Source organism: Psammomys obesus, unplaced genomic scaffold (assembly GCF_907164565.1).
Source record: "Psammomys obesus unplaced genomic scaffold, mPsaObe1.curated_primary_1811, whole genome shotgun sequence".
Lineage (NCBI taxonomy): Eukaryota > Metazoa > Chordata > Mammalia > Rodentia > Muridae > Psammomys > Psammomys obesus.
This window is the reverse complement of record NW_026596069.1, coordinates 21,000,557-21,011,120: the sequence shown is the minus strand read 5'-3', so window position 1 is coordinate 21,011,120 and position 10,564 is coordinate 21,000,557.

Here is a 10,564-nt window from a genome sequence, read left to right as displayed (position 1 = left end):
TAGATAGATAGATAGATAGATAGATAGATAGATAGATAGATAGATAGATAGATAGATATCTTTCCTTGTTTTTTTTTGTTTGTGGGGTTTTTTTGTTTTTGTTTTTGTTTGTTTTTTTGCATATCGATGGTCTGCAAAGAAGTCTGTCCTTTAGCCTACAGCTGGGCAAAGTATAAAGGGCTTGGAGGAACAGATGCCGTGGGCAGTAAGCTCAACAAAAATAAGACTGTTTGCCACCAAGCCTGACAGCAAGTTCGAGCCCCGGGATCCATGTGGTAGGAGAGAACTGACTCTCTCAAGTTGTGCTCTGACCTTCAACATGTACCAGGGCACATGCAGGCATGCACACACACACACTACACACACACACACACACACACACACACACACACAGAGAGAGAGAGAGAGAGAGAGAGAGAGAGAGAAATGTAGCAAAATATTTTAAAGAAAGATGGATGATAAGCAAGAATGTTGACCCTGTTTCTATTTGGGTTAAAAAAAATGCAAAGAGATGATTTGGCATACTTTATTTCCCTAAGGACAGTGTGTCACTTAATTAAAAAGATCCTTGAGCATTGCCAGGGGTGATTTCTTTGCCAAAAACTATCTTTCTTTGGGATGATGGCTTTGCATTGTTCAGAAGCAAGAAGCCAAAGTTTGGCCAAGTGAGGTCCAGGCATGACGTAGGCGAACTGCAGTGTTCCGATACCCGTCCGTGCAGCGTCTGCAGCTGCAGGAAACTCACGTCCTCGTTTAACATCCTAAAAACTTTTTAGCCCAATTACAGGTTCAAACGGAAACAAATGTGACTTCATGTATAGAAGTGTCATTTTAACCAAATTAGATTTTCCAGTTAGAGAAATATGTGCTATTAAGACCACCCAAAATTCATATTCATAAAAGATTTCAGGTTATAGAAAGACTATTTTTAGAACAAGAAAGCCTGAGTCTTGCAGTGATTTATTTATGAGACTATATTATTAGTGGTTTTGCTTTTTTCCAAGATGGTCTCATTTTACAAGCTACTCAGAAACTTGTAATGCCCCTGCCTCAGATCCCTGAGTGCTGAGATTACAGGTACTGTGTACCTGCCCACCTGGCTTTGGCGACTTTTATAAACTTTTTAATAATATATAAACACACACATATATCCATAATAATATATAAACACACACAAAAACTCTTTTCAGTCTCTAGCTGGCTCAGGATTCAGTGACTGAACATCAATAACAATGAGAAACGAGTGTGTTTTCAAACAGCACCCCGCCTCAGAAGGAAAACAGCTGGAATGTTGCTTTTCATAATAGATGAAGAGCTTGACATCATTTCAAAGCAGCGCTCTAAACACTTACCCAGGCTGCCCAAAAAGAAACAAATAAGCAAAGCGTATGACTCTAATATCTATAAAGAACCAACCCGAAGCAGAGTCGAGCCTGGTCAGCTTGAAGAGCTTAACGGTGTTATTAATAATGCATCTATAAGCTGTGTCTGTTGAAATGCCGAAGCTGATTCTTAAACAGAATGAGTAAGCGTACTCTGTTGAATCGGAGAGTTTCTAGGGTGACTCATGACTTCCAACGCTGATGCTATGCTAACGATACTGCATTACATTGTGCTTAAATCACATCACAATGGCAGTAAATTAGGAAGTCTTCATGACCTGATGTTTGGGACTGTTGGTTTTGTTTTTTTTTTTCCTTCTAAACTTGAACAAATAAGTTTTTAGACAGTGGGAGTCAAAATGCACAATTCTGTGCAGTGTTATTACTGTGCTGCCTGAGGTTGGGAACCTCACCGAGGACTTCTACACTTCCTAAGAGCTCAAACCCTGCCAGACAGATGGCCCCCAGCCTTCCCGAGAGCAGGAGTTGAAGATGCATCAGGTCTGCATAGAAGAGGCCATGACCCCCAAGAAGGACTGGAGGAGCTGGGTAACACCTTCCTTCCATGACTGGCCTGGATTGTGTCTGTTGCTCTCTTTACAAAAACATACGTCTCTGTAAGTCTGGTCTGTATCTGCCAGAACCCTCTTATAGCAACAAGGCTATAAAGAAGTACCAAGAAACAAAATACAGTCCCGACAGAAAACTCAAGAGTTCACGCCTGTCATCACCCCTTGCTGGCTGCCCGTTCAGGGATAGGTGACTAAGCCCTGGTGTCCAACTCTCCTACTATCGTATGACCTTGAGACACCTTGGTGAGTCATTGCTCAGCAGGATGGCATCCTCTCCTTACACACACACTCTGGGATCCCATGGAAGTCCAGGCAGACATCCCTGAAGATTCCCAGGCTCTTGCTCTGCAACCCCACCCTGCCATCTCCAACCGGCAACTCTTCTCTGAGCTCTGATCACTATCTTTCTACTTTTCCCTCCCCTACTGTCTCCAGCCTGGAACTTGTATCTAGAACGAAAGTGAAGGGGTAACACAACCTGCCTCACTGATTTCCTTCTCCGAGGAACCAGTCTTGGGTTAAGTTTTGTCTAGCGTCTATAAACACTTGTTTCCTAGATTTTAATTATTTTAATTTTAATTTTTATAATTTTTCTAATTCATACAACAAGGCGATTCTAGACTTCATACCACTTTACAGACAGAAGTACATTCCAAAAATTGAAGAAGCTGAAATATATGCTCCTGGTTTCCTGGAGTGTCAGTCAAAAAGACCAGACATGATAGTGACACAACAATCGCCATGCTAGAGCTTCTCTGTTTTAACAAATTGCTGTCAAAAGCATTAGCTATTTTTTGTTGTGGCCAATGCAGAATGACCTCCCAAACACTATGCTTAATCTGCAAGTCTACCGCGATGATGGTTCAATGTGACTGTGCACTGGGTGGGATATGGAGCCAAATAAAAGCAACGCTCTGGGTAGGTCTGTGACGGTGTCCCCACTGACAGCAGAAGACCCCCCTTCAGAGTGGGTGGCACCTTCCACCACGTGGCCCAGGTTTAAAGATGCGGTGCTTCTCGCTTGCCTTGGCTCTAGCTTGCCTTGGCTCCTCGCTCATGAGCGCCTCTATCCCGATGCTGCCACTGGTGCAGCAGCTGCTGCCACTGTCACTGCCGTGGTCCTTGCCTGACATCGGACCCTGGCTGCTCAGCCTTTCAGTGTGGACCGAAGGCCAGCAGCTCTCTTCAACACCAGACTCACCGCTGGGCTTCCAGCTTCACAGACTGAGGCGTTTCCGGGCTCGCAGTCACCGTGTGCCACCTCACAGACTGACGTTTCTGTTGCTCATCATGCAGCCTGTATCACGTCAGCCATTAGAGTGAAGTCTCCTCTCCGTTCTGGACACATCCTCTTCATCCCGTTCCTCTGGAAAACCCAGCCCAAGCTATCCTCCATTTAAAATGCTTTGGAGAAGTTTTCTTAAAGATGGATTCAGAATTCTATTGGCCTGCGAGTTTTACGGTTCTGTGAGTCCTTAGTCCTAGCCAAACAACGAGTCTCTTTATCTTCCTGACAAAACCCTTACCCAGCTAGGTTTACTGTCATTAGCCAGAGTCCTGTATCAGGTCTTCTACCACAAATATTTATTTATTGTTTATTTCTTCACTTTACTTCCTAGTCATAGCCCCCTCCTTCCTCTCCTCCTGGTCCCGCCCTCCTCCCCTCTTTTCCCATCCCTCCCTCCCCTGTTCCTCAGAGAAGAGGAGCACCTCCCCACAACCAGCCCGCCCAAGCTCATCCAATCGCATCAGGACTGATCACATCCTCTTCGCCTGTGTCCCCAGGAAGAAGTGATCGAAAAGCAGGCAATAGAGTCCGTGTCAGAGACAGTCCCTGCTCTCCTTACTAGGGAAACCACATGAAGCCTGAGCTGCCCTTCTGCCACATCTGTGTAGGGGCCTACGTCCAGTCCATGCATGACCCTTGGTTGGTGCTTCAGTCTCCACAAGACTCTGAGCCCTGGTTAGTTGGCATTTGTTGATCTTCCTGTGGAGCTCGTGTCACCTCCAGGTCCTATCCTTCCCCCCCACCCCGCTTTTCCACAAGACTAGCTATGCTTCGCCCAATATGATGTGAGTTTCAGCATTTGTTTGTATCCGCTTCTGGGTGGAGCCTCTCAGAGGACAGCTATGCTAGCTCCTATCTGTGAGCATAGCTGAATATTGTTAATAGTGTCAGGGGTTGGCTCTCTCTCATTGGGTGGGTCTCAGGTTGAGCCAGGCATTGGCTGGACAATCTTTATCTCTGCACATCTTGCAGGCAGGGTAACTACTCACTCATAAGCAGATTTTAGTCATAGAGTATACAATAAACATACTTCCATTCAAAGACCCAAGGAAGAGAAGTAACAAGGAGAACCCAAGGGAGGATGCTTAAATCTCACTCAGAGGGAGAAATAGAATAGGCAGTGAAGTGGTTGAAGAGAGGGAACAGGGTAGCAGAGGGAGCACAGAGAGAAATGAGGGTGGAGATCAGACCTGAAAAGAGCAGAGGTAGGAGGACAGAAGGCCTACAGAGTAAAGAGAAACCCTGGGCAGGGGCATCTCTGAGACAAGCTGAAGACCTAAGACAGGGTAGGCTCCTAGGAGGATAAGGGGGTGACTCTAGCTGAGACTCCTAGTTGCAAGGGTCATGGAGAATGGAGAAGATATCCTCTAAGTCAGCAGGATTCCTAACAGGGGGAGGGGAACACCAACCCACCCTCGAGAACTTCCACCACAAATAGATTTGTTTCCAGAGGGTGACTGGATTCAAACTTGTCACATTTTAACAAATCTCTTGAAGTAAAAATGGATGAGCATAAGGAGATGAGAAAGAAAAGAAAGCACACTGCAATCTGTGGTCTATGTTGGAAGTCTTGATGGACACTCAAGAAGCCCTATTCTGGGCTGAACAGATGGCTCAATGGCCAAGAACATGTGCTGTTCTTACAGAAGACCCGAGTTTGGCTCCCGGACCCACTTTGAGCAGCTCACAACTGCCTGTTACTCCAGGTCCTAAGATCTAATGCTCTCTTCTGGCATTCATCGGCATCCACACATACACACAGACATGTAATTAAAAATAAAATAAATATTCAAAAGAAGCCTACCTGCTTCCATGGGCTAGAGTAGGTCTCCATTCTACAAGCCTTCCTGCTGTACTTGCTACTTCACATCAACAAGCAATACATTCATTCTAATGTCATTTCTAGACTTTTCAAGTAACTAAAATACAAAAAGGAAGTATTGATAGCAAAGCACAAGTAATATTAAACTGAATAACATACACATGTTGATTCTACCACTGTCTCTACTTATATGGATGCTTGGCCTTTTCTTCATACTAAAATGTTCCCAGTTTTGTCTACGAGGTGTCTTCCAATTATATGCAGTCATTTTCAGTAGGAGCCTTTATTCCCTTCTGCGGTTGGGCCTTTGCATACACATAGAACTCCACAAGCATGCTGCTCTTGCGTCTATGACCCCCGCCTCTGACTTCTGCTGGGAAGGTGGAGAGATACTGGCATGGGATAGTGAGTGTGCTCAGATCTTCCTCTTCCTCCTCCTTTAGGGGCTCTCTGCTTTGATGAAATCTTTTAAATCTTGCTTTGGTTCTATAGGTATGTAACGAAATCACTGCTTCCTTTTTAATTAGCGTCATGTTAATTTTTACAAAGTAATGATTTAATTATGATCTATTTCCATAAACACATACATGTAATGTTTTTTATAGTATCACCCTTTCTGTTACACCTTTAGGCTACATTTTAATTTGTTTACTCTGAAAGGGAGGGAAGTGCACATGTGGAGGTCAGAGGAGACCCTGCTGGAGTTTTCTCCTTCAATCATGTGGGTCCCAGGGATAGAACTCGGGTCCTCAGGTTTGCTGGCGAGTGCCTTTACCTGCTGAGCCACTTCATCAGCCCTAACACCACCCTTTCCTTATAACCCCTATTTGCCTCTCTTTCTACTTCCAAATCCCCAGTAGTCCTCTCCCTTTTACTTTTATAAGGTACTGATTTTCTTGATGTATTCTCATATCCCTATTAACTAACACTCTTTTATACACAGGCTGTATTTTTAGTACTGCATACTTAGTTATAATTTCAGCGCACAGGTGAACCATGGAAGCTTGCTAAAGAGCTCCTTCATTTAATGCTAAAACATAAACTTCAAGCCATTTTTCTAGTACAGAAGAGTTATTAAATATTGAAAGAATCGGAGTCCATAAAATTACTTCTGTTCAATGAAGAACTAATCATTTACATACTTTGATTAAATTAAGGAATAAAGATGAAATTTGGGTATTATTAAATTTGGTGATATTTGAGAAAGAATATTCACATTACAATGTATCTGTTGAATGGTTACTTTAATAAGGAAGAAAGTGCAGTTTATCCCTGGAATAGCGCTTTCCTGTCTAACAGCGCTTTAAGAACATCTAGGAACTCGTAAGTTCCCGCTTGCCAAGTGCCTGGTTACTATAGCTTACGAAGAAAAAGAAGGAGGGTGAAGGAAATATGACACAGCTAAGATGGTCAGGGCATATACAGCTGAGGCTGCCTGTGGCCCACCTAGAACCTTCTCTTCCTAAACATAAAACCCCTCTTTTATTCTAAGCAGCAAAGCTGAGATATTCTGTTCAAAGGCATTTAAAATCTTTCTTGAACCTAGGCATAGCTCGAACTTAAAGTTCTAGCCAAGAAAATAACATGAACGATCATTAGCTACCTTCCTGAAGAACATCCTTAAAACAGTAACAGCCACTGTGTGGTGCGGCCCTTTGCCCCTTGCCTTTTCCCTTTCTCCTGAGTGTTGAGGAGACGGCTGGATCTCAGCAATGTTTTGAAATTCTGAGGACAGAACCCTGGTGCTAAGGATGGAACAAAAATAACTTAGGGGCCTGGAGGGGGATGGAGAGATGGCTTCATCAGTTAGGAGCACATACTACTCTTCCAGAGGACCCACGTTTAGTGCCCAGTACCCAGGTCAGGTGGCCTGCAAGCACCTCTGAGTGCAGCTTCAGGGAGCCTGCCACCCTCTTCTGGCCTCTGAACACTCCTGTACTTGCGTGCATATACCCATACACAGACACAAAATTAAAAACTGAAAGTTACATCTCTACAAAGAAATAACTTAGAAGGACCTTGGGTCTGAGGCAACTTTACTGAGGTTTATTACGAGGTTTATTACGTACATTTCCAGGCATTCTCCAGTATTAATTACTTTCTGTTTAGGAAAAGCAACCATTCATCTGCTTAGCCAGTTGCTTATGATAACTGCCAAATAAAATTCCTTAGTGGTAGAACACACCCCCCTTAAGAAAAAGACAACCTTAGATCCATATTACCTTAGAAATCTGATGGGGAAAAAAAAAAACAGCATCTGTTTCCATTGCTCATACAGTTTTGATCCCATGTGTTAATGGTTTGGTCTCAGCCTATGTGGGGGTAGTGAAATCTTTAAGGGTGGAGCCTGAGAAGGTGAGTTTTGGTCACCTTCATATATATGAACTGCTTGGAATACCTTTTGCTAGAATCAAATATTATTAGAATATAAGAGTAGCCTGTTCCTTTCTGGAAGCTTGCCCAATGGGCAAGTGACTTATATATGTAACTTATATATGAGGCACGACACGGCACAGCGATAAATTAGAAGATATAGCCACATGTTCACCATGTGGCCCGCTGCCTTGCCTCCAACTCAGAATCATAGATGGGTCATACACCAAAACTGTAAGTCAAACCAACTGCTTCTCTTTATATTGACTGTCTGAGATGTTTGCTACAGAAACAAAAAGCTGACTAACATACTTACCGGATTAAACTATAAAACTTAGGCTGAGAAATACTCAACCATTTCTGGAAACTCTACATAATGATGAGCCCTCTAACCTTCCTTAAAAGGAAAAGACACTTTCCTTCTATGTAACTGCTTTCTGAACCAAACAGTTCTCCATCTTCTAACTGATCGAACTCTCCTCCAGGCAGAAGAGATGATCTGATGTAGTCCTAAGCACCTGTGACTTTGAGAATATGTGACCCCAGGAAGAGGAGGGATTTAGCTCCTGAGAATATTGCACTATGTAGTGTTTTACATAACAAATAGTTGCTCATGGGTCTGTTTCTCTCTGTAGATTACACCCCTCAGAAATGAGATGGTTATGTTAATTATTGTGTTCCAAATAATAAGAATTTTACACTAAAATGTTGTATTAACAAATGAATAAATAGAGAAATAAATGAATATCTGGATTCTAAAACTCTCACAGTGTTAATCCCACTGGGTGAGAATAAGACCACCACCACAATTTCTGAGCCAAAACTAAAGCAAACTTTATTCAGTTCTGGCCGGATGATGGACATTGGCCGGGTTCATACTTGGGATCCCAGAGAATGGCTGTGAATTACACTAGTCTGGTGCTTATAAAGGCAAAAGCCCCAAGGCTCTGTGCCCACTTTCATCCAACTGGGAGCAAGCACACATCTTGACGCACTTCCTGCCTATATGTGATCAAGCACATCCTGTGCACTCGAGGCAACCTACCTTGTTTACAGAAGTAGAAATATTTGGCTTGACATCTTACATAAACAACAGCTCCCAGCATTCCAGAAAGTTATTTGTCCTTAGGTAAGTGGGGCTTACAGATTAGAGGCATTTTTTTGTTTTATTTAAGCACAGTAATGTGAACTTAAAACATAAGGTTAGCCTTCACAAAAGGCTCTCTTCATCTGCTTAAGCTCTCATATATATGAACTGCTTGGAATACCTTTTGCTAGAATTAAATATTATTAGAATATAAGAGTAGCCTGTTCCTTTCTGGAAAAAGTGATGGGTTAATGGGATCAAAAAAGTGTGAAATCACTTTTCCTCCATATTTAGGAGAAAGATAATCTGCATGGAAAAGGCAGTCCTGACCCCACAACCATCTTCACTTGCCTATGACAGCAGGAAGCCATGTCTCTTCTTTTGGTTCAATAATCCATCTACTGATGCAAAGGGAAGGAGAAGGGGCTTGCAGACCCAAAGCAGAAGGAAGAGGTCCTCATCAGAGGAGATACAGGGCAGCATGATGGAGTAGGAGCAGTTAAGAAAATCTGTAACACAATGTCCATGTCTTCTACAAAGCACAAATGGCTCAAATTATTAAGAGTAATTATAAATCCAGTGCTTATTGTGGTTTGGGTCTTGGAACACCTTAATCAAAATCTAATATGTGAAACAATGCAAAACATGGTGGCAGTGGGTAACACAAGTAACAACTCCCCACTCACTCTCCATCTGCATCCTTCCTCATGTTGAGAGCGCAGCTTGAAAACCTCTGTGAACAGTTTCCTATTCTTCCTATAGATGAGCCCATTAGCTAAGCACATATTAATTCCTTCACTCATTTCACCAATACAGAAACAGACTAATGTCCACCAGAAAGTACAGAATCCAAAATGGCTTCCCTTCCCCTGCCATTTATTTGACCTCAATACTATTCAAAATGAAGAGGAGATTAAATCATTCTTTGAACGTTTGCCTGAGTACACCTTCATTTGCAAAGTCATTTGTTAAATGGATTATACCAAAGCTTTAACATCTCTAGCAGCTCTCCTCACTTATGCCTTTTGTTCATTTCCCAGAATGGCCTCTGGCCATGGGAAAGAAGATGAGAGAGTCCATTTCAGCACATTGTCTATTCTCCTTGATCACACAACCTTCCTGGCATTGCATAGTCTTTCAGTTTCCCAGATTTAGAGCCATTCTATCTGGACACCAGATGTTTTATTTGAAAATTGTTGCTAGAATATAAATGAAATGAAAACTAACCAGGTTGTTATAAATTTAAATTAGATGGCTTATTTCTTTGAGAAAAACTTTGGTGAGTGAATAAGCAGAGAAGTATGTTCACCTAAAGAGAACAGGTACCACATTGACTCCTTGCTCTGGGCATACCATAAATATTAAATATTAAGTAACAATAAACTCACCGTAGACTTGACTATAACACCTGTGCATTCTCATGGCTCTCATGGACACCAACTGCCACCCTGTCTAATGCCCTGCCATGTGTAGAGAGAAGATGTATAGGTAGAGATTCTAATTCTGAACTTAGTAAAAGACAGAAGTGTGATTCTTCTCAAACAACTGTAGAGTTTTAAGGATTTATTTCTAGATAGCAATATAAACATATTCACCTTTCCTGTACTCGGTTGTATGAAGGGGTAACTTATGATCAGAAGTTTTTAAAGCACAGTCCAGCTTTAAACATAGGACATTCCAGAAACTATTGTTTCCTTATTATTTCAATGTTTTGGAGCTCTCCATAAACTGGGTAGCTGAAACAGAATGTTATTCTCCCATCATTTTAGAAGCTGATAGTGTGAAGCCAGAGGGTTGGATTTTTTTTAACATCTTTCTCCTCTTGACTTGTACATGGTTAATTTCCTCCTTCATGTCTTCATATGGCCTCCCTCCATGTGTACCTGTATCTTGGCCTCACATTCGGATATTGGTGACCTAGAGCACACCCTGAGGATCTTGTTTGAACTTAATTGTCTCTTTAAAGGACTTGTTTATGCATCCCATCCCTTTTGAATACACTTCTGAGGATAAACTTTCAACATAGGCATGTGGGACAGT